This window comes from Nicotiana tabacum, chromosome 20, assembly GCF_000715075.1.
Source record: "Nicotiana tabacum cultivar K326 chromosome 20, ASM71507v2, whole genome shotgun sequence".
Lineage (NCBI taxonomy): Eukaryota > Viridiplantae > Streptophyta > Magnoliopsida > Solanales > Solanaceae > Nicotiana > Nicotiana tabacum.
The window spans coordinates 91,894,885-91,920,268 of NC_134099.1; positions in this window are offsets into that span (position 1 = coordinate 91,894,885).

Below are 25,384 nucleotides of genomic sequence, written 5' to 3' on the forward strand. Positions count from 1 at the left end.
CTACCATAGTGTAGTGTCGAGTCGGCAGCGACTACTTTTTGGCGCCGTTGCCGGAGAGCTTACGGTGTTGACTATCTGTTTAGTTAGTTTTGTATTTTACTTCTCTTTCCTTCTTGTTTACTAATTTTGTTTGTGTCGATCACTATCAGGTACAATGGCTCTTAATGCAAATGACCCTCTCGAGAATGTGATAGCGGGGGAGGAGGTAGAGGATCTAGAACAAGATGAGGTCTTACCTCAAGTTCCACGGAGAGGCCGAAATGCCAATGTAAATGCAAATGAGAACAACAATATTCCAAACCCTCCTCCTGCACCGCGGAGAGTGGCTCCCAGAGTTCTACCAAATCAAGGATACACCAGTGCTATTGTTCCTCCCCGAATCCGGGCGGGGAAGTTTAAAATCACAAATGTTATATTGACCTTGCTCGAGCAAAGAGGGTATTTCATGGGTGCCTCCGATCAAAATGCCTACAAACACTTGAAGGGGTTCATGGATACATGCTGGGGTAGCAAGCAGACAAACGTGTCCGAGGATGCGTTGAGATTGAGGCTTTTCTCGTTCTCTCTTCGGGGTAAAGCATTGGATTGGTTAAAAAGGCTCCCCAATCATTCTATTACAACATGGGATGAATTGGCAGACAAATTTATTTTCAAGTTCTTTTCTCCAAGTCATATGACAGCTCTTCGGGATGAAATTCTAGCTTTCAAGCAAGAGCCAACGGAACCTTTGCATGAGATATGGGAAAGATATAGAACAATGGTGAAAGAGTGCCCTAATAACGACATGACCGAGGCTATGATTCAACAAACCTTTTATCGGGGCATCAACACCACGAATCAATGCATTGTGAACCAATTGGCCGGAGGGAACTTTATGAAACTTTCTTACCAAGAGGCATATGATGTACTTGATGAAATGGCCGACACCTCTTCGGCATGGCAAAGCCGAGCAAATATGCCCCAAGGTGACCCGACGGTCATCCATTTGCACAAGGAATTGCATGATCATGGCCAAGCCATCGCCGAGCTTACAATAACTATGAATCAATTGGCAAAGGCACAATTGCAACAAGTCCAAAACCCGCGCCAAGTCAATGCAATGGAAGGTGTGTCTATGTTGAAAAGGAGGCAAAGAGGACAACAACCTCAAGGTAATTGTGAACAATATGACAACAACAATGATGGTGGTGGTTATTCAAATGAGTGCTATGACGATCAAATCGAAGAGGTCCAATATGTCAATAACTACCAAGGGAATATAGGCAACTCTTCGAATCAACAATTGCGTCCTCCAGGAAATTGGAACAATCAACAACAAGGCGGAAGTAAATGGAATAACAACAACCAAAACAACAATTGGGGTAATCAAATCAACCAAGGAAATTGGAATGGAAATAACAATAATTGGGGCAACAACAACAACCAAGGAGGGTGGAACAATAGCGGGAACCAAGGCAACCGAGGGCAGGCTTTCAAAGACCCCCCATGTACCAACAACCGAACAATCCACCCCCCTTTCCTTCTCAAGGTCCGAATTCGTCCGGAAGTGATATGGGAAGAATTGAAAGCATGTTCGAGCAAATGATGAAAAATAACCAAGATTCCGAGGCCTAATTAGCTTCGCATAACACATCTATCCAGAATTTGGAGGTGCAATTAGGCCAAATCTCTCAAGCATTGAATACTCGTCCCAAGGGTGCTCTACCAAGTGATACGGTGGTGAACCCGAAGGGTGGGAATAATAATCATGTGATGGCAGTTATAACAAGAAGTGGGAGAGGCGGTGATGTGAATGCCTCGATGCAAAAGCAAGCTATGGACGAAGATGTTGAGTTGCGGGATGATGATGTACCTTTGATTGTTGATGATATGGTTAATCAAAATGTGAACAATGATGTGCGGATTGATATTGATGATGAAGCCGAGGTGTAGAGTATTGGGTATTGCTCGGCGGATGGCGTATCAGTTGTGTCCTTTCAGGTTTGTTTAATGTTATGTTAATTGCTTTGTCGTGGTTATGATGATTTTCTTTGGTTCTAGACATCAAATTTCGCGTGGTTGTCGATTTTGAGCATAGTGACTTGAGGTGTTTCATATGGACCAGTGTTCGGATTGAGTCGTGCATTGCAGCGAAGTTATGTAAAGGTATGATCCTGCAGGATAGATTCGTGTGTTCTGGTTCTACAATGTGTGACGGGTTCTCAGCATTTTTTTGTTGTGGTGGTACTGGTAAGCTCGCGGTACAACTCTTTCATTCGAGTCATTTTCATGATTTGAGTACGTTCGGATTGTTTCTTATTGGTGTGCGGGTTGCACGAGTTGTGGCTTTAGATGGTATTGATGTGTCATGTCACCAGAGTAGCTATGTTGGATTAGATGAGATCGTTGGGATCTAGAATGAATACTATCGGATTCGATTTCAGCATATTGGAAGGATAATATTGAAGTTCGGCTTAGAAATTTACTATGGTTCTTGCCAAAGGAGAGGGAGTTTCATGAATGGTTGATCTGAGAAATGATTATGATTCTGCGTGTTTCTTTCATCATTGGCAGTATATGAAAGTGTTGGAATGAGGCTTTAGTGATAAGAGGTTTACTATCGGTATTCGGTTGTTGTGTGCAGCTGCTGTGATTAGAACTTATCGTTACAAGTGTTTGAGTTATGTGGTATGTCATGTAATTGCACTTGAGGTTGCAGGTATGAGTTATTACAGTTTGTTCGGGCTTATTTAGGGTATATATGTGAGATTAGGATCTTATGGATGATTTTAGAAGTGAAAATGTGGTTCTAAGGTTTATGGGCTAGGTTGGATGATGAAATTTCAGTTACATTGTGTTCTCGGACCTATATGAGATAGGGTGACGTAGGATCACCCCTGGGTATGTGCATGGTAAGGTTATTCAGCGATTGGTTAGATTTTGGAACAACTCTGGGCACGTTCGAGGACGAACGTATGTTTAAGTGGGGGAGGATGTAATGACTCGACCGGTCGTTTTAAGCTTTTTCACTTTGCTTGTCAGTTCTCGGGCATGACTAGCCCCGTGTGATGTATTATGACTTATATAAATCGTCGGTTTTGGTTTTCAGTATAATCAGAATGAATTTATTAAAACAATTCTTAGTTTGAAGCTTAAAATTTGAAAGGTTTGACCAAGTTTTGACTTGTTAGTAGATGACCTCGGATTGGAATTTTTATGATTTGGTTAGCTCCGTTAGATGATTTGGGACTTAGAAGCATGGTTGGAATGTGTTTCGGAAGTCCGTGGAAGGTTTAGGCTTGAATTGGCGAAATTGGAATTTTGGCATTTTCTGATTGATAGGTGAGATTTTGATATAGGGATCGGAATGGAATTTCGAAAGTTGGAGTAGGTCTGTTGTGTCATTTGTGACGTGTGCGCAAAGTTTCAGGTCATTCGGACGAGGTTTGGTATACTTTTTAATCGAAAGCGGAATTTGGAAGTTCTTAGAATTCTTAGGCTTGAATCCAATGTGATTTTGGTGTTTTGATGTTGTTTTGAGTGTTCCGAAGGTTGGAACAAGTTTGAATGAGGTTATGGGATATGTTGGCATGTTTGGTTAAGGTCCCGAGGGCCTCAGGTGAGTTTCGGGTGGTTAAACGGATCAAATTCTTATTTTGAAAGTTGCAGATTTATTCAGTTTAGTGTTGCACGTTTTTTACCTTCGCGTTCGCGATGGATGTCCAACATTAGCGAGGTGGTCCCGCGTTCGCGAAAGGCTAAGGTCTGTGGTCATCGCGTTTGCAAGAGTTTTGTCACGTTCGCATAGAGGAAGTGGAATAGCTGGGACCCCAATGCATTTGTTCTACGCGTTCGCGTAGTAGGGGTCGCATTCGCGAAGTGTCGAGTCAGTTGTGCATCGCGTTCGCGAGAGTGTTCTCGCGTTTGCGTAGAAGGATTTCCGGTCAGTGAAACTGTGTGCTTCGCAAACGTGAGGGATATGTCGCATTCGCGATGAAGAAATGTCTGGGCAGATAATTTATATTTAAAATCGAGGGTTTAAGTCCAATATCATAAAAGCCATTAAAGAGCTCGGGAGAATGTGAAATTTGAAGGGATTTTCAGTGGAGCAATTAGGGTAAGTATCTTCACTCATATCTGGTTTAATTCCATGATTTAGTCTTGAATTTCATCATTTAATTTAAGAAATTAGAGTGGAAATTGGGGAAAAGGGAAGAAAAGTTTGAGAATTTTTTTGGGAATTTGAATGTGCAATTGAGGTCGGATTTTGATGAATTTGATAAGGGTAGAATCGTAAGAGGATGAGGATTCTATTGATGTGATTTTTATCGGATTCCGAGACGTGGGCCCGGGGGCCGGGTTTGAATAATTTCGGGATTTTTAATGTAAATTGGATATTTTCGAGTGGGCTTTATTCCCTTATCATATTTTAATGGTTATGTACTGATTTTGGTTAGATTCGGAGCATTCAGAGGTCGATTTGAGAGGGCAAAGGCATCACGGGCTAGAATTTAGACAGGATCAAGGTGAGTAATGATTGTAAATATTGTCGTGAGGGTATGAAACCCCAAATTGCACATCATTGTGCAATATTGAGGTGATGCACACGCTAGATGACGAGCGTAAGGTCGTGTACTGTTGGAGATTGTGACTCAGTCCATCCCGAATGATTGTTTTATCGCGTATTTAACTGGAAACTATTTGCTATCATCATATTTTGGGTTGAATGCCATACTTGGGCCTCGTGCCAACTATTTGAACCCTTAGGGGATTTTTATTGATATTTCCTCACTGTTTTGACTTTATACTAGAACTCAGTCATGCTATATTCTACTGTTTTTATAACTAGGCCATGTTTACTCTGCTTTAACACATAAAATAATATTTTGGTCCGAGCATCATGTTTTACTGTTGCCCGAGTGGCTTGTGAGATTCTGACTGAGTAAGGTCGGGGCTTATGTTGTGAGGAAACACCTGATTATGATTATGAGGCCGAGGGCCTGAGATTTGTACGCCACGAGGTGGCTTGTTGATATGAGGCCGAGAGCCTATGTGATTATGCCACGAGATGGCTTGATATTACGTTTGGGCCGTAAGGGGCCCCTCCAGGAGTCTGCACACCCCCAGTGAGCGCGGGTACCCATTGTGATGTAAGATATAGCCCGAGGGGTTGGTGTTGTTCCATGTTGTTGCCCGAGGGGCTTTTTCTGTTGGTATTGTGCCCGAGGAGCGGATTTTCTGTGTTTATCTATTCTAGCTGCTTTTTAGTTTACTTGTTTAACTGTGAAAAAGGTATTTTAAAGAAATTCAAACTGAGCTAAGATGTTTTTAAGAGATTTCACTGCTTCATTGCTTTTTATTGGTTTTATACTGCTTCTATATAGCATATTGATGTGTTTTTACGTGTTTTCTTGTCGCTCATTCTTCATTTATTGTTATTAATCACTGAGTCGGAGTACTCACATTACTCCTTGCACCTTGTGTGCAGATACATGTATTTCTGAACCCGGTAGCGGGTGTTGGTTGCTCAGAGGCAGAGTCATCGGAGTTTAGCAAGATAAATACCTGGCGTTCGCGGCACTGTTTTCTCCCTCCTGATTTCATTAGACTGTCTTTAGTACATTTTTCAGACTTTCCGTGTATTTAGACCTTAGTAGATGCTCGTGACTTGTGACACCCCGATGTCGGGCTGTATCTATTTCCGCACTTGTTCTACTTCCGTTAATTTTGGGATTTATTTCTTATCAATGACTTAAATTGACTTATTAAAATTGTTAAAAGTGAATTAGGGAATTTTGTCGGCTGGCCTTGTCTTCACGAGAGGCGCCATCACGACCGGGTCCGGTTTGGGGTCGTGACACTGTTTATGTTTCCATCATTTTTACTCACTATTTTATCACTCGTTTGAAACTATTGAAAGCTGTTTTAAAAGGTTTTACTGAAACTGAGCTTGATTTATGAATTAAATGATTTATGTACTATTTTGGAAATATACTGCATTTGTTGTAGCGTTATGACGTGCCTTACATGTTTTCTTACTGCTCAGCTTTCATTTACTTTTATTACTTACCGAGTTGTCGTACTTGATAACTTAGGATTTTTATGTGTTTATGCCCCTACTTGCCTATGCTTTGAGTATAAATTGATACAAAATAGTCCCAAAATGCTCACAAGTTGTGCTCGATTGCAGATTTGATCGACAAAGTGACGAAATGTCAAAGATCGGCTCAAAAAGGAGTGAAACCTGCTCAAGTATCAAAGACCAAGAGAATTGAAGAAGAAAGGGCCTAGTGCGGACCGCGTAACAGTGACCGCGGCCACACTAGGAGGTTCAGAGACATGACATATTCAGGCTTAAAGTCACGCGACCGCAGTAGGATTTTCGCGGTCTGCGGTGAAGCTTCGCGGCCGCACTCCTGCTTTGTGCGGTCCGCGTTCATAAGGTTCAGAGAAGGGCACTTTTGATCACGCGGTCCGCGGTCACGACTGCACGGACCGCGCCAGTTTCCATCGCGGCCACGGTACACTTCCACGCGGTCCGCGTCCCCCAGTTCAAGTTATCAAACAGTTGAAGTCCAAGAGCCAGTGCGTCCGCGGTTCGTTTTGCGCGGCCCGCACTGACCCCGCCGGGGTATTTTTGTCCAATTTTTCCATCCTAGTATAAATAGAACATTTTACCATTATTAGGGGTCGGTTTTTATCGGGGGAACTTGAGACGAAAGCTGCGCTTGGTGTTGTAGCCATTTTTGGCATATTTTGCTTCCCATTAACAATAGATTATTGTAGTTTCTTCTTAGTAATTAATTAATATGTTTAGTTCTTCATCTATTTCTTCAGTTTTTTTCTTAATTATGTGTAGCTAAACTCATTAGCTAGGGTTGTGGCTCAACCCTAGTGTGAGTAATTGATGGGTGTTGCCATCTAGGGTTAGATTGATATTGGGTGTTTTCTATTTGGGTTGATTTTATGTTTTTATTCAAGAATTGGTAGTTGCAAACGCTGATTCAAGCTTAGTGGGTTTAACTCTTCTTGAGAAAGAGAGTCTATGACCCCAAAATTGACTCAACAAGAAATTGGGATGGACCCATGAGAAATGGTAGTCCCAATTAACGGGTTAAATCTCGAGAGAGTAATCACCCTACTTGAACCCTAGTTGCTTGGTCTCATTGGCCTATCCAATTGGTTTCGGGAGAGTCAATTGGGCAAAATCACTCTCTCTACTGAGAGGTTGAGAGTGGATGCAATTGTGCAACGGTTTCAGCATAATCCACAAATATGTCAATCTATCCCTAGTAACATCTACCCGTCAATTAGCCACCTAGGTAATGCTACGACCCTAGTGCTCTTCTTCCCATTAATTACAACTTAGCAATATTCTTCTAGCATCTCTAGGATAGACAGAAAATACAACTCCACTACTAGCTCCCTGTAGAAATTCGATCCCGAACCTCTATTCGGGTAAAAGCTAGTGCGACCCGCTCTTCCTACCATAGTGTAGTGTCGAGTCGGCAGCGACTACTTTTTGGCGCCGTTGCCGGAGAGCTTACGGTGTTGACTATCTGTTTAGTTAGTTTTGTATTTTACTTCTCTTTCCTTCTTGTTTACTAATTTTGTTTGTGTCGATCACTATCAGGTACAATGGCTCTTAATGCAAATGACCCTCTCGAGAATGTGATAGCGGGGGAGGAGGTAGAGGATCTAGAACAAGATGAGGTCTTACCTCAAGTTCCACGGAGAGGCCGAAATGCCAATGTAAATGCAAATGAGAACAACAATATTCCAAACCCTCCTCCTGCACCGCGGAGAGTGGCTCCCAGAGTTCTACCAAATCAAGGATACGCCAGTGCTATTGTTCCTCCCCGAATCCGGGCGGGGAAGTTTAAAATCACAAATGTTATGTTGACCTTGCTCGAGCAAAGAGGGTATTTCATGGGTGCCTCCGATCAAAATGCCTACAAACACTTGAAGGGGTTCATGGATACATGCTGGGGTAGCAAGCAGACAAACGTGTCCGAGGATGCGTTGAGATTGAGGCTTTTCTCGTTCTCTCTTCGGGGTAAAGCATTGGATTGGTTAAAAAGGCTCCCCAATCATTCTATTACAACATGGGATGAATTGGCAGACAAATTTATTTTCAAGTTCTTTTCTCCAAGTCATATGGCAGCTCTTCGGGATGAAATTCTAGCTTTCAAGCAAGAGCCAACGGAACCTTTGCATGAGATATGGGAAAGATATAGAACAATGGTGAAAGAGTGCCCTAATAACGACATGACCGAGGCTATGATTCAACAAACCTTTTATCGGGGCATCAACACCACGAATCAATGCATTGTGAACCAATTGGCCGGAGGGAACTTTATGAAACTTTCTTACCAAGAGGCATATGATGTACTTGATGAAATGGCCGACACCTCTTCGGCATGGCAAAGCCGAGCAAATATGCCCCAAGGTGACCCGACGGTCATCCATTTGCACAAGGAATTGCATGATCATGGCCAAGCCATCGCCGAGCTTACAATAACTATGAATCAATTGGCAAAGGCACAATTGCAACAAGTCCAAAACCCGCGCCAAGTCAATGCAATGGAAGGTGTGTCTATGTTGAAAAGGAGGCAAAGAGGACAACAACCTCAAGGTAATTGTGAACAATATGACAACAACAATGATGGTGGTGGTTATTCAAATGAGTGATATGACGATCAAAGCGAAGAGGTCCAATATGTCAATAACTACCAAGGGAATATAGGCAACTCTTCGAATCAACAATTGCGTCCTCCAGGAAATTGGAACAATCAACAACAAGGCGGAAGTAAATGGAATAACAACAACCAAAACAACAATTGGGGTAATCAAATCAACCAAGGAAATTGGAATGGAAATAACAATAATTGGGGCAACAACAACAACCAAGGAGGGTGGAACAATAGCGGGAACCAAGGCAACCGAGGGCAGGCTTTCAAAGACCCCCCATGTACCAACAACCGAACAATCCACCCCCTTTCCTTCTCAAGGTCCGAGTTCGTCCGGAAGTGATATGGGAAGAATTGAAAGCATGTTCGAGCAAATGATGAAAAAGAACCAAGATTCCGAGGCCTAATTAGCTTCGCATAACACATCTATCCAGAATTTGGAGGTGCAATTAGGCCAAATCTCTCAAGCATTGAATACTCGTCCCAAGGGTGCTCTACCAAGTGATACGGTGGTGAACCCGAAGGGTGGGAATAATAATCATGTGATGGCAGTTATAACAAGAAGTGGGAGAGGCGGTGATGTGAATGCCTCGATGCAAAAGCAAGCTATGGACGAAGATGTTGAGTTGCGGGATGATGATGTACCTTTGATTGTTGATGATATGGTTAATCAAAATGTGAACAATGATGTGCGGATTGATATTGATGATGAAGCCGAGGTGTAGAGTATTGGGTATTGCTCGGCAGATGGCGTATCAGTTGTGTCCTTTCAGGTTTGTTTAATGTTATGTCAATTGCTTTGTCGTGGTTATGATGATTTGCTTTGGTTCTAGACATCAAATTACGCGTGGTTGTCGATTTTGAGCATAGTGACTTGAGGTGTTTCATATGGACCAGTGTTCGGATTGAGTCGTGCATTGCAGCGAAGTTATGTAAAGGTATGATCCTGCAGGATAGATTCGTGTGTTATGGTTCTACAATGTGTGACGGGTTCTCAGCATTTTGTTGTTGTGGTGGTACTGGTAAGCTCGCGGTACAACTCTTTCATTCGAGTCATTTTCATGATTTGAGTACGTTCGGATTGTTGCTTATTGGTGTGCGGGTTGCACGAGTTGTGGCTTTAGATGGTATTGATGTGTCATGTCACCAGAGTAGCTATGTTGGATTAGATGAGATCGTTGGGATCTAGAATGAATACTATCGGATTCGATTTCAGCATATTGGAAGGATAATATTGAAGTTCGGCTTAGAAATTTACTATGGTTCTTGCCAAAGGAGAGGGAGTTTCATGAATGGTTGATCTGAGAAATGATTATGATTCTGCGTGTTTCTTTCATCATTGGCAGTATATGAAAGTGTTGGAATGAGGCTTTAGTGATAAGAGGTTTACTATCGGTATTCGGTTGTTGTGTGCAGCTGCTGTGATTAGAACTTATCGTTACAAGTGTTTGAGTTATGTGGTATGTCATGTAATTGCACTTGAGGTTGCAGGTATGAGTTATTACAGTTTGTTCGGGCTTATTTAGGGTATATATGTGAGATTAGGATCTTATGGATGATTTTAGAAGTGAAAATGTGGTTTTAAGGTTTATGGGCTAGGTTGGATGATGAAATTTCAGTTACATTGTGTTCTCGGACCTATATGAGATAGGGTGACGTAGGATCACCCCTGGGTATGTGCATGGTAAGGTTATTCAGCGATTGGTTAGATTTTGGAACAACTCTGGGCACGTTCGAGGACGAACGTATGTTTAAGTGGGGGAGGATGTAATGACTCGACCGGTCGTTTTAAGCTTTTTCACTTTGCTTGTCAGTTCTCGGGCATGACTAGCCCCGTGTGATGTATTATGACTTATATAAATCGTCGGTTTTGGTTTTCAGTATAATCAGAATGAATTTATTAAAACAATTCTTAGTTTGAAGCTTAAAATTTGAAAGGTTTGACCAAGTTTTGACTTGTTAGTAGATGACCTCGGATTGGAATTTTTATGATTTGGTTAGCTCCGTTAGATGATTTGGGACTTAGAAGCATGGTTGGAATGTGTTTCGGAAGTCCGTGGAAGGTTTAGGCTTGAATTGGCGAAATTGGAATTTTGGCATTTTCTGATTGATAGGTGAGATTTTGATATAGGGATCGGAATGGAATTTCGAAAGTTGGAGTAGGTCTGTTGTGTCATTTGTGATGTGTGCGCAAAGTTTCAGGTCATTCGGACGAGGTTTGGTATACTTTTTAATCGAAAGCGGAATTTGGAAGTTCTTAGAATTCTTAGGCTTGAATCCAATGTGATTTTGGTGTTTTGATGTTGTTTTGAGTGTTCCGAAGGTTGGAACAAGTTTGAATGAGGTTATGGGATATGTTGGCATGTTTGGTTAAGGTCCCGAGGGCCTCAGGTGAGTTTCGGGTGGTTAAACGGATCAAATTCTTATTTTGAAAGTTGCAGATTTATTCAGTTTAGTGTTGCACGTTTTTTACCTTCGCGTTCGCGATGGATGTCCAACATTAGCGAGGTGGTCCCGCGTTCGCGAAAGGCTAAGGTCTGTGGTCATCGCGTTTGCAAGAGTTTTGTCACGTTCGCATAGAGGAAGTGGAATAGCTGGGACCCCAATGCATTTGTTCTACGCGTTCGCGTAGTAGGGGTCGCATTCGCGAAGTGTCGAGTCAGTTGTGCATCGCGTTCGCGAGAGTGTTCTCGCGTTTGCGTAGAAGGATTTCCGGTCAGTGAAACTGTGTGCTTCGCAAACGTGAGGGATATGTCGCATTCGCGATGAAGAAATGTCTGGGCAGATAATTTATATTTAAAATCGAGGGTTTAAGTCCAATATCATAAAAGCCATTAAAGAGCTCGGGAGAATGTGAAATTTGAAGGGATTTTCAGTGGAGCAATTAGGGTAAGTATCTTCACTCATATCTGGTTTAATTCCATGATTTAGTCTTGAATTTCATCATTTAATTTGAGAAATTAGAGTGGAAATTGGGGAAAAGGGAAGAAAAGTTTGAGAATTTTTTTGGGAATTTGAATGTGCAATTGAGGTCGGATTTTGATGAATTTGATATGGGTAGAATCGTAAGAGGATGAGGATTCTATTGATGTGATTTTTATCGGATTCCGAGACGTGGGCACGGGGGCTGGGTTTGAGTAATTTCGGGATTTTTAATGTAAATTGGATATTTTCGAGTGGGCTTTAATCCCTTATCATATTTTAATGGTTATGTACTGATTTTGGTTAGATTCGGAGCATTCAGAGGTCGATTTGAGAGGGCAAAGGCATCACGGGCTAGAATTTAGACCGGATCAAGGTGAGTAATGATTGTAAATATTGTCGTGAGGGTATGAAACCCCAAATTGCACATCATTGTGCAATATTGAGGTGATGCACACGCTAGATGACGAGCGTAAGGTCGTGTACTGATGGAGATTGTGACTCAGTCCATCCCGAATGATTGTTTTATCGCGTATTTAACTGGAAACTATTTGCTATCATCATATTTTGGGTTGAATGTCATACTTGGGCCTCGTGCCAACTATTTGAACCCTTAGGGGATTTTTATTGATATTTCCTCACTGTTTTGACTTTATACTAGAACTCAGTCATGCTATATTCTACTGTTTTTATAACTCGGCCATGTTTACTCTGCTTTAACACATAAAATAATATTTTGGTCCGAGCATCATGTTTTACTGTTGCCCGAGTGGCTTGTGAGATTCTGACTGAGTAAGGTCGGGGCCTATGTTGTGAGGAAACACCTGATTATGATAATGAGGCCGAGGGCCTGAGATTTGTACGCCACGAGGTGGCTTGTTGATATGAGGCCGAGAGCCTATGTGATTATGCCACGAGATGGTTTGATATTACGTTTGGGCCGTAAGGGGCCCCTCCAGGAGTCTGCACACCCCCAGTGAGCGCGGGTACCCATTGTGATGTAAGATATAGCCCGAGGGGTTGGTGTTGTTCCATGTTGTTGCCCGAGGGGCTTTTTCTGTTGGTATTGTGCCCGAGGAGCGGATTTTCTGTGTTTATCTATTCTAGCTGCTTTTTATTTTACTTGTTTAACTGTGAAAAAGGTATTTTAAAGAAATTCAAACTGAGCTAAGATGTTTTTAAGAGATTTCACTGCTTCATTGCTTTTTATTGGTTTTATACTGCTTCTATATAGCATATTGATGTGTTTTTACGTGTTTTCTTGTCGCTCATTCTTCATTTATTGTTATTAATCACTGAGTCGGAGTACTCACATTACTCCTTGCACCTTGTGTGCAGATACATGTATTTCTGAACCCGGTAGCGGGTGTTGGTTGCTCAGAGGCAGAGTCATCGGAGTTTAGCAAGATAAATACCTGGCGTTCGCGGCACTGTTTTCTCCCTCCTGATTTCATTAGACTGTCTTTAGTATATTTTTCAGACTTTCCGTGTATTTAGACCTTAGTAGATGCTCGTGACTTGTGATACCCCGATGTCGGGCTGTATCTATTTCCGCACTTGTTCTACTTCCGTTAATTTTGGGATTTATTTCTTATCAATGACTTAAATTGACTTATTAAAATTGTTAAAAGTGAATTAGGGAATTTTGTCGGCTGGCCTTGTCTTCACGAGAGGCGCCATCGCGACCGGGTCCGGTTTGGGGTCGTGACACTGTTTATGTTTCCATCATTTTTACTCACTATTTTATCACTCGTTTGAAACTATTGAAAGCTGTTTTAAAAGGTTTTACTGAAACTGAGCTTGATTTATGAATTAAATGATTTATGTACTATTTTGGAAATATACTGCATTTGTTGTAGCGTTATGACGTGCCTTACATGTTTTCTTACTGCTCAGCTTTCATTTACTTTTATTACTTACCGAGTTGTCGTACTTGATAACTTAGGATTTTTATGTGTTTATGCCCCTACTTGCCTATGCTTTGAGTATAAATTGATACAAAATAGTCCCAAAATGCTCACAAGTTGTGCTCGATTGCAGATTTGATCGACAAAGTGACGAAATGTCAAAGATCGGCTCAAAAAGGAGTGAAACCTGCTCAAGTATCAAAGACCAAGAGAATTGAAGAAGAAAGGGCCTAGTGCGGACCGCGTAACAGTGACCGCGGCCACACTAGGAGGTTCAGAGACATGACATATTCAGGCTTAAAGTCACGCGACCGCAGTAGGATTTTCGCGGTCTGCGGTGAAGCTTCGCGGCCGCACTCCTGCTTTGTGCGGTCCGCGTTCATAAGGTTCAGAGAAGGGCACTTTTGATCACGCGGTCCGCGGTCACGACTGCACGGACCGCACCAGTTGCCATCGCGGCCGCGGTACACTTCCACGCGGTCCGCGTCCCCCAGTTCAAGTTATCAAACAGTTGAAGTCCAAGAGCCAGTGCGTCCGCGGTTCGTTTTGCGCGGCCCGCACTGACCCCGCCGGGGTATTTTTGTCCAATTTTTCCATCCTAGTATAAATAGAACATTTTACCATTATTAGGGGTCGGTTTTTATCGGGGGAACTTGAGACGAAAGCTGCGCTTGGTGTTGTAGCCATTTTTGGCATATTTTGCTTCCCATTAACAATAGATTATTGTAGTTTCTTCTTAGTAATTAATTAATATGTTTAGTTCTTCATCTATTTCTTCAGTTTTTTTCTTAATTATGTGTAGCTAAACTCATTAGCTAGGGTTGTGGCTCAACCCTAGTGTGAGTAATTGATGGGTGTTGCCATCTAGGGTTAGATTGATATTGGGTGTTTTCTATTTGGGTTGATTTTATGTTTTTATTCAAGAATTGGTAGTTGCAAACGCTGATTCAAGCTTAGTGGGTTTAACTCTTCTTGAGAAAGAGAGTCTATGACCCCAAAATTGACTCAACAAGAAATTGGGATGGACCCATGAGAAATGGTAGTCCCAATTAACGGGTTAAATCTCGAGAGAGTAATCACCCTACTTGAACCCTAGTTGCTTGGTCTCATTGGCCTATCCAATTGGTTTCGGGAGAGTCAATTGGGCAAAATCACTCTCTCTACTGAGAGGTTGAGAGTGGATGCAATTGTGCAACGGTTTCAGCATAATCCACAAATATGTCAATCTATCCCTAGTAACATCTACCCGTCAATTAGCCACCTAGGTAATGCTACGACCCTAGTGCTCTTCTTCCCATTAATTACAACTTAGCAATATTCTTCTAGCATCTCTAGGATAGACAGAAAATACAACTCCACTACTAGCTCCCTGTAGAAATTCGATCCCGAACCTCTATTCGGGTAAAAGCTAGTGCGACCCGCTCTTCCTACCATAGTGTAGTGTCGAGTCGGCAGCGACTACTTTTTGGCGCCGTTGCCGGAGAGCTTACGGTGTTGACTATCTGTTTAGTTAGTTTTGTATTTTACTTCTCTTTCCTTCTTGTTTACTAATTTTGTTTGTGTCGATCACTATCAGGTACAATGGCTCTTAATGCAAATGACCCTCTCGAGAATGTGATAGCGGGGGAGGAGGTAGAGGATCTAGAACAAGATGAGGTCTTACCTCAAGTTCCACGGAGAGGCCGAAATGCCAATGTAAATGCAAATGAGAACAACAATATTCCAAACCCTCCTCCTGCACCGCGGAGAGTGGCTCCCAGAGTTCTACCAAATCAAGGATACGCCAGTGCTATTGTTCCTCCCCGAATCCGGGCGGGGAAGTTTAAAATCACAAATGTTATATTGACCTTGCTCGAGCAAAGAGGGTATTTCCTGGGTGCCTCCGATCAAAATGCCTACAAACACTTGAAGGGGTTCATGGATACATGCTGGGGTAGCAAGCAGACAAACGTGTCCGAGGATGCGTTGAGATTGAGGCTTTTCCCGTTCTCTCTTCGGGGTAAAGCATTGGATTGGTTAAAAAGGCTCCCCAATCATTCTATTACAACATGGGATGAATTGGCAGACAAATTTATTTTCAAGTTCTTTTCTCCAAGTCATATGGCAGCTCTTCGGGATGAAATTCTAGCTTTCAAGCAAGAGCCAACGGAACCTTTGCATGAGATATGGGAAAGATATAGAACAATGGTGAAAGAGTGCCCTAATAACGACATGACCGAGGCTATGATTCAACAAACCTTTTATCGGGGCATCAACACCACGAATCAATGCATTGTGAACCAATTGGCCGGAGGGAACTTTATGAAACTTTCTTACCAAGAGGCATGTGATGTACTTGATGAAATGGCCGACACCTCTTCGGCATGGCAAAGCCGAGCAAATATGCCCCAAGGTGACCCGACGGTCATCCATTTGCACAAGGAATTGCATGATCATGGCCAAGCCATCGCCGAGCTTACAATAACTATGAATCAATTGGCAAAGGCACAATTGCAACAAGTCCAAAACCCGCGCCAAGTCAATGCAATGGAAGGTGTGTCTATGTTGAAAAGGAGGCAAAGAGGACAACAACCTCAAGGTAATTGTGAACAATATGACAACAACAATGATGGTGGTGGTTATTCAAATGAGTGCTATGACGATCAAAGCGAAGAGGTCCAATATGTCAATAACTACCAAGGGAATATAGGCAACTCTTCGAATCAACAATTGCGTCCTCCAGGAAATTGGAACAATCAACAACAAGGCGGAAGTAAATGGAATAACAACAACCAAAACAACAATTGGGGTAATCAAATCAACCAAGGAAATTGGAATGGAAATAACAATAATTGGGGCAACAACAACAACCAAGGAGGGTGGAACAATAGCGGGAACCAAGGCAACCGAGGGCAGGCTTTCAAAGACCCCCCATGTACCAACAACCGAACAATCCACCCCCTTTCCTTCTCAAGGTCCGAGTTCGTCCGGAAGTGATATGGGAAGAATTGAAAGCATGTTCGAGCAAATGATGAAAAAGAACCAAGATTCCGAGGCCTAATTAGCTTCGCATAACACATCTATCCAGAATTTGGAGGTGCAATTAGGCCAAATCTCTCAAGCATTGAATACTCGTCCCAAGGGTGCTCTACCAAGTGATACGGTGGTGAACCCGAAGGGTGGGAATAATAATCATGTGATGGCAGTTATAACAAGAAGTGGGAGAGGCGGTGATGTGAATGCCTCGATGCAAAAGCAAGATATGGACGAAGATGTTGAGTTGCGGGATGATGATGTACCTTTGATTGTTGATGATATGGTTAATCAAAATGTGAACAATGATGTGCGGATTGATATTGATGATGAAGCCGAGGTGTAGACTCAAGATGCCGTGAACCCATCTAGGGAACACGTGATTGACATGCCCGAGCTGGTTGTACAAAAGGACAAGGCACCTTTGCCTAGGCCACCTCCACCTTATCCTCAACGGTTAGCAAAGCAAAAGAGTGACAATCAATTCAAAAAATTCATTGACATGATGAATAACCTCACAATCAATGTCCCTTTGGTTGAGGCACTTGAGCAAATGTCGGGGTATGCGAAGTTCATGAAAGATTTGGTTACAAAGAAGAGGTCGTTGAAGTATGAAACAATTAAGATGCCTCATCAAGTGAGTGCCATAGTGCATTCAATGGCACCCAAGCTTGAGGATCCCGGAGCTTTTACTATCCCTTGTACTATCGGAAGTGCGGATTTTGCTAAGGCCCTTTGTGACTTGGGGGATAGTATTAATTTGATGCCATACTCGATCTTCAAAACTTTGGGAATTGGGCAACCTCGACCTACCTCAATGAGACTTCAAATGGCGGATCGATCGATGAAGCGACCCTTGGGCATAATTAATGATGTTCTTGTCCGTGTTGATAAATTCATATTGCCGGCCGACTTTGTCATATTAGATTGTGAGGTGGACTTTGAAGTGCCGATTATTTTTGGTAGGCCTTTTCTAGCTACGGGTAAGGCATTAGTTGATGTTGAAGCGGGTGAGTTGACATTCCGAGTGGGAGATGAGAAAGTGGTATTCCATGTTTGCAAATCAATGAGACAACCCAATAGCACGGAGGTGTGTTCATTTGTGGACATTGTTATAGCTGTGATAGTGGATGACACAAGTTCTTTGATCAATGTTGAAGATCCTCTTGAGGCCGTGCTTCTTAATATGGATGTCAATGATGATGCTAGTAGAGTGGAGTGCGTGAATGCATTGCACGGTATGGGTTCATATTCTTATGAGCCTAGAAGTCTATCTTTAGATCTTGAAAACCGCAAAACTTCACCAACAAAGCCATCGATTGAGGAGCCACCAGTGTTGGAGTTGAAGCCACTTCCTCCACACCTCAGGTATGAATTCTTGGGTTCAAATTCTACTTTACCTGTTATTCTTTCTTCTTGCCTTACTAACATGCAGGTTGAGGCCACCTTGGCGGTTCTTCAAAAGCGAAAAAGGGCAATCGGATGGACTCTAGCTGATATTCGGGGTATAAGCCCCGCCTTTTGCATGCATAAAATCATATTGGAGGAGGATGCGAGGCCTTCACTTGAGCATCAAAGAAGACTAAATGAGGCTATGCAAGAAGTAGTAAAGAAAGAGGTTATCAAGTGGCTTGACGCCGGTGTGGTTTATCCCATTTCTGATAGTTTATAGACTTCTCCGGTGCAACGTGTACAGAATAAAGGTGGAATGATTGTGGTGACCAATGGCAACAATGAGCTTATTCCGACTCGGACAGTGACGGGTTGGAGAGTTTGTATGGATTACTGGAAGCTTAACAAGGTGACTAGAAAAGATCATTTCTTGTTGTCGTTCCTTGACCAAATGCTTGATCGTCTTGCGGGCCAGGCTTTCTATTGCTTTCTGGATGGTTACTCGGGGTACAATCAAATTCTAATTGCCCCGGAAGACCAAGAGAAGACCACCTTTACATGTCCTTATGGTACATTCTCTTTCTTTAGAATGCCATTTGGATTATATAATGCTCCGGTGACCTTCCAACGTTGCATGATGGCTATTTCCACCGACATGGTGGAGGATATCTTGGAGGTCTTCATGGATGATTTCAGCGTGGTTGGGGATTCTTTTGAGGAATGCTTGGTAAACTTGGATAGAGTGTTGACTCGGTGTGAAGATACCAACCTTGTTTTAAACTGGGAAAAGTGCCATTTTATGGTAGAAGAAGGTATAGTGTTGGGTCACAAGATCTCGAAGCAAGTAATTGAAGTTGATAAGGCCAAGATTGAGATTATTTCAAGGCTTCCTCCCCCTACTTCTGTCAAAGGGGTGAGGAGTTTTCTTGGGCATGCGGGTTTCTACCGGAGGTTTATCAAAGATTTTTCTAAGGTAGTTAACTCGTTGTGCAAGTTGCTAGAGAAAGATGCCAAGTTTGTTTTCGATGAGAAGTGCATGGAGACTTTTGAGCTCCTTAAACAAAAGCTGACAACTACCCCCATCATCACCGCACCAAATTGGAGCTTACCATTTGAGCTCATGTGCGATGCTAGTGACATTGCGGTGGGGGCTGTTTTAGGCCAAAGGATCAACAAGATGTTCCATCCGGTATACTACTCAAGCAAGACCATGAATGAGGCTCAAAGGAACTATACAGTCACCAAAAAGGAGTTATTGGCTATTGTTTTTGCTATGAAAAAATTCCGTCCTTACCCTATGGGGCCAAAGTTATTGTGCACACCGACCATGCCGCCCTTAGGTATTTGATGACCAAGAAAAATTCAAAGGCAAGATTGATGAGATGGGTTCTTCTTCTTCAAGAGTTTGATTTAGAAATTGTTGACTGGAAGGGTAGTGAGAATCAAGTGGTGGACCACTTGTCCCGTTTGGAGGAGAAGGGGAGGCCTTGTGACGGCCTTGAGATCAATGGTACATTTCCCGACGAGCAACTCCTTGCGGTGTCAATGAGTGGAATGTCGTGGTTCGGTGATGTTGCCAATTACCTTGTGACCGGAATAATCCCGTGTGAGCTCTCTTCTAACCAAAGAAAAAAGCTCAAGCGGGATAGTTTGGATTTCTATTGGGATGAGCCATACTTGTTCAAGATTTGCACGGATGGTATGATTCGTAGATGTGTTCCGGAGGAGGAACAATTGAGTATCCTAGAGGCTTGCCATTCTTCACCCTATGGTGGCCATCATGGTAGGGCGAGGACGGCCTCAAAGGTACTCAGTTGTGGATTTTATTGGCCTACCTTATTTAAAGATGCCGGCGATGTGGTCAAAAGATGTGATGAATGCCAACGAGCTGGCGGAATTTCAAAAAGGGATGAGATGCCCCTCAATACAATTCTCGAGGTAGATATTTTTGATATTTGGGGCCTCGACTTCATGGGTCATTTTGTGAGCTCTTGTGGAAACACTTACATTCTTGTGGCGGTAGATTATGTCTCCAAGTGGGTTGAAGCCGTAGCTTTACCCAACAATGAAGCCCGGAGTGTTGTGGCATTTCTCAAAAAAAGTATCTTCACGAGGTTTGGCACTCCCCGTGCTATCATTAGTGACGGGGGATCTCACTTTTGCAACAAGGCTTTTGATTCATCGCTTGCCAAATATGGAGTTAATCACAAAGTGACCACCCCCTATCATCCTTAAGCTAGCAGTCAAGTAGAAGTCTCCAACCGATAAATTAAGAGTATCTTGTCCAAAACTTTCAATGCTAATAGGACCGATTGGTCGAAAAAATTGGATGATGCTCTTTGGGCCTATCAGACAGCTTACAAGACCCCAATTGGTATGCCTCCGTACCGGTTGGTGTTAGGGAAAGCTTGCCATCTTCCGGTGGAATTGGAGCACAAGGCTATGTGGGCCTTGAGGAAATTGAGCTTAGAATGGGATGTTGCTGCAAATCTGAGGGTTGAACAACTTAATTAGCTCGATGAGTTTAGATTCCATGCATACTCCAGCTCGTCCTTGTACAAGGACAAAATGAAGTATCTTCAAGACAAATATGCTCGGGGCAAGGAGTTCAAAGTTGGGGATATGGTTCTCTTGTTTAATTCCCGGCTACGTCTATTTTCGGGTAAGCTCAAGTCAAAATGGAGTAGGCCATTTGAAATTGTGTTCGTGGCCCCGTTTGGTGCTCTTGATCTAAAAAACAAAAATGGTGAAGTCTTCAGAGTTAACGGCCACCGGGTCAAGCATTATCTTGGAAAGTTTGATGGCAGCCACGTAGTGGCGCTTCTTCATCTAAAGTGATGTGGTGGTAACATGCGTCGTGCCGCGACGTTAAATCAGGCGCTTCTTGGGAGGCAACCCATGTCTTTCTCTTTGATTTTTCTTTGTAGCTTAGGAATTTTTGAGCTAATTGTTTGTGAGATGTTGCAGGGATTGTGTTGAAGTAGTGCAAAACAAAGTATGAAAATTGCATAGTCTCTGAAGTTACCAGTGCGGCCACGGTACACTTTGCGCGGTTCGCACCGACATGAGTTTAGAAGGGGACTCTCTGAAGTTCTTCACCACGGAGGCGGTCAAGTTAGTGCGGTCCGCGGAGGACTTTCGCGGTCATGTTACACTTGTGTGTGGTCCGTGTAGGGTGATTACTGAAGGGTCACACAAATAAACCCAGCGCGGTCCGCGGTCGCTTTTGTGCGGCCGCACTGGTAGGTGAGCACGGGTCCGACTGGGTACCTATAAATAGAGACCAAGGGTCTTATTTTACCCTTTTCGCAATTTGAAAACCCAGAACCCTAATTCTACGGTTCATCCTCTGCCAAGACTGAAATTATTGCTTGTTTGGATAGATTGCATTCATTCTTCCTAATCCTGGTAACATTTCATGCATTCATGATTAATACTTTCTTATTTTTTTATTTTATTTGCTTGCCAGTAGTCTGTAACTTCTTTTTCTTCACGATTTTCTTCGAATTTGTTAGTCTAGGGTAGCTTTCATGTTAGTTTAAAGTAACTAAGGATTTGGTACCTGAGTAAGGACAAGTAGGGGTAAAAATTTGAACAAAAATAGAAGAAAACATGCAACCCTAGCTTAGTCCCTGAAATTGACCCAGTGCGGTCCGCGATCGCCTTAGCGCGGTCCGCGGTGACCTAACGTGGTCCGCGTTATACTTCCATGCGTCCCGCGATGCTTTATTGACTGAGGAATAACTTGTGTCCAGCGTGGCCGCGGTAACTTTTGCGCGGTCCGCGCTGGTCCAACGAGGCCGCATACCCATTTTACGTGGACCGCAATGCTTAGATTGAGAGAAGGACTTTAGTTGGTACTTGATCAACGCGGACCGCTGTAGCCTTTGCGCGGTCCGTGGTACCCCCAACACGGCCTCTCTCCCTTGTGCGCGGGCCGTAGTGACTGGTTCTGTAGCAGTGTCTGCAACAATTTTGTTTGCTATTTGCAACTTTAATTCATTCACCTACTTCACTGCCTGTGCTTAAACTAAAAATGTTAGATGCGTTTGCTTGTAGACAATGGTAAAACAACGAGGAAGAGGTGCCAAACAACCCGTCCGAGGTAACCCCTCCCGAGGAGGAAAAGGAAAACAAGTTAAACTCACTCCTCGACCTAAACTAAAAACAAGGAAACAAGTTGTTATAGATGACCAATCGGGGAGTGAGTACGTACCCTCTCAAGACCTCTCTTCTGACTCAAGGCCAGCTCCTGCAGTCCCAGCTTCACATACTGCCCAAGCCCCACAACGTGTACCTTCTGAGTCGTTTGATGGCTCAGCAGCAGGCAGCGGTGAATACTCCACCTCCCCCACAGCTTCAGTATCTGGGGAAAGTGTAGAAGGTGGGACTAATAGTGATAATGAGGTACCGAACATTGGTGTGCCCCAGGTTGGGGATGTTGAACGAACTAGAAAACCTGAAGTTTGGGAAGATCGATTTGTCAGCCAGGTGGCGTTCCACAAGTTTAGAGAATGGTGACCGTCACGGAAGTTGATTCCTGAGAGAAGCTTCATTGACAAAGACCTTCTACCCCTACACCCCAATGTGCATAGACAGTTTCGGGCTCGAGCGGGTTGGGAGTTCTTTAAAGACAATTGTTTAAAGGCGAATGAGCATATGGTCAAGGAATTTTACAGCAATGTGGCCCATATCTTGAAGGGCACTAAGGTGACCAAGGTGAGAAACAAAAATGTGGTATTCACCGGGAGGGCATTGAATGAATACTTGGGGTTCATTGATGAAGATGAGTCCCTTTACAATGAAAAGTTAGCAATGGGCGAGGAGGTTCGTCCGTGGTTAGTTTCATACCTGGCAATCCTGGGTACGGTTCCAGAATGGTTACAAGCAGGGGCCAAAATACTTCGGAAAACTTTCAACTTCGAGGCTAGAGGGTGGTTGACCTATGTGTGCAATCGGCTCGACCCGACTATCTATGATCAGACTATTCCACTTGCCCGGGCAGTTCTTATTGCTTCTATTATGGCAGGCTATCCTATCAATATGGGCAATGTGATATCCTGCACCATTTCTACAGTGGGGGTTGAGCATGACCGGAACTACCCTTTTCCTAGCACCCTCACTATGTATTTCCGGGACTTGGAGGTGGAGAAGAGACCGTTTGACGTCAAGGTCAAACATGTGGCTCCGTTCTCCTGGTACAGTTTGAAGGGGTCAGACAACCCCAAGGACAAATATTACAAGCCGCATGTTTCAACCCCAGCTGGCCAGTCTGAGGAGCCAGTTGCAGTAGAGTCTTCTGTTGAGCCCTCCACATAGCCTTCCACCATGATGCTGCCACCACTGTTGATAATTTGCCTCCGGGACCCTCCTCTTCTACTGGCCCCAATACTTCAGCTTACCCGGGGGTTCCTTCTTCCCGGACTCATCCTTTCACGGCCCATCAATTGAGCCGGACACTAGCCAGTTTGAATAACTGGATGTCAGCTGTGACATCCAAGTTGTCTACATTGTCTGCTACAGTTGAGGCCTACTCAGCACCTTCCACTGCTCAGATTCCTCAGTCTATTGAGGATACACTGAAGAAGTTCCTGGACAATCAGGAGAAGATTATGAGGACTTAGGACGCCTTGACTAAGGCGGTGGATTTACATGGCAAGGCTTTGAGGGAGCTTGCCAAGGAGCACAAGAAGATGAGGAAGTCAAGGGCTTCCAAGGAGTCGGTGAGAGTGCTAAAGACTGATGTGGACAAGCTATTGGCGGACCAGATGCCTTTAAACTTGTTATTCGGGGATCCAGCCCCAACAACAACACTAGTGCCATAGCCACAGCAGGAGCAGGAGCAGGAACCCAAGTCTCCAAGGAAGAAGAGGAAGCTCCCCAGTTCAGTTGGTGCAGTTATTGAGCTAGAAGACCCAGGAGACCCCCTCCAGTGATGCACCTATCATCCAGCCTGGAGCAGGCCCCAGTCTCAGCAGCTGAGCAGCAGGAGATCGGGAACCAGTATGAGGTTCCCGTACATACAGAGGACTTGGGGACCACTGATGATCCCATGCAGATGGACTAGGCCTAGGGAGATCCTATATCCTTTACTTTGTTTTTGATGCTTATTTGATAGTTGGGATTGAGGACAATGCCAGCTTTTATTCGTGGGGGTGCGCCCTACTTTATTCTGGATGACAGTATATATAGATTCTTAGTTTATGTTTTTGTTGATATTTTTTTTATTTTGGGATGTATATAACTTTACATTTCTGTATGTATTCTTCCCCATTGTATATTCTACTCCCTTATTGTACATATTCATTCTATTTTCTATTTTCGCAATTTTTTTTCATTTTTAGCTTTGTAGTTAGGCTCGTAGCCTCTTGTTTTGTTTTTGACGCCTCCAATAAGCCCTTGGTTTTCTTAATGCCACGGTTCTTTCCAAGGGTGGAGTATTGTGCGAACCGGGTGGCTCTTCCTAATGATAGATGGCGTGACTACCTTCTTAAGGTTTTGAGTCCATTTCTTTGATTTTTCTTTTGTTTTTGATAGTTGTAGTTAAAGGTACCTCAAACAAAGCTTCACTTGAGCCTAGCACATTTTCCTTTGATCCCATGGTCAAAGACATAATGTTGTGTTCAGGATGGTGAAAGTTGTGGCTTTGAGACTCTTGCGTTGACCAAACAATCATCATGTGGTCTTTTCGGACCATTGTGTGCTTTAATCATAACTAAGGTCGTGGTGGGACCTCGACTAGATGTCTTTAGCAATCCCCTAGCGTGTGTGGTGAGGAATCGAAATGTGAATCAAGTCCCGAGCCAATGGTCTAGAACTTTGTCGAATGTTTGTTGAGGCAAAATCCTAGGTGAAATTTGACTTGAGAAATGATTATAGGCTCTCCTTGATCCAAATGTTAAATTGACCAATTCCATAGCCTACCAATGAGATGATCCCTAGTTAACCCTTTTGAGCCTTAAACCTTTTTCTTTCAAGAACCAATGCTATAAGCCTATACCCGTTCTAAATGATTACCCTCTCTTGGCACCCAAATCTTCCCTTGAGTAGTGGAAAATATCTAAGTTTGGGGGGAGAGACAAGAAAGGAAGCAAAGTGGTAAAAAGGTACAAAAGCAAAAGAAAAGGAAGGCAATGAAAAAGCAAGAAAAGAAAAAGACAAAAAGAAAGTCCAATGTGAACAAGAATTAAAAAAAAGGGACTCAAGGAAAACAAAAGTGAAAAAGGTGCGTGGAAAAAGTAGAAAAAAGAGAAATGTTTTGAATTGTATAAGAAAGAGTGACAATGTGTCTCTCTAACCCCTTGTAAAGAAGTGAAATACTCAAAAGAGTCAAGAGAGTTGTGCCAAAATGAATCAAAAGAAATGCTTAAGGGAAGATTGAACTCACTTGAATAAAAATATGTCCTACCCTTACCTAAAAGCCTTCACAATGACTCCACAAAAGTCCTATTTGATCTCGAGCTGAAGGGAGCTTACATTAGT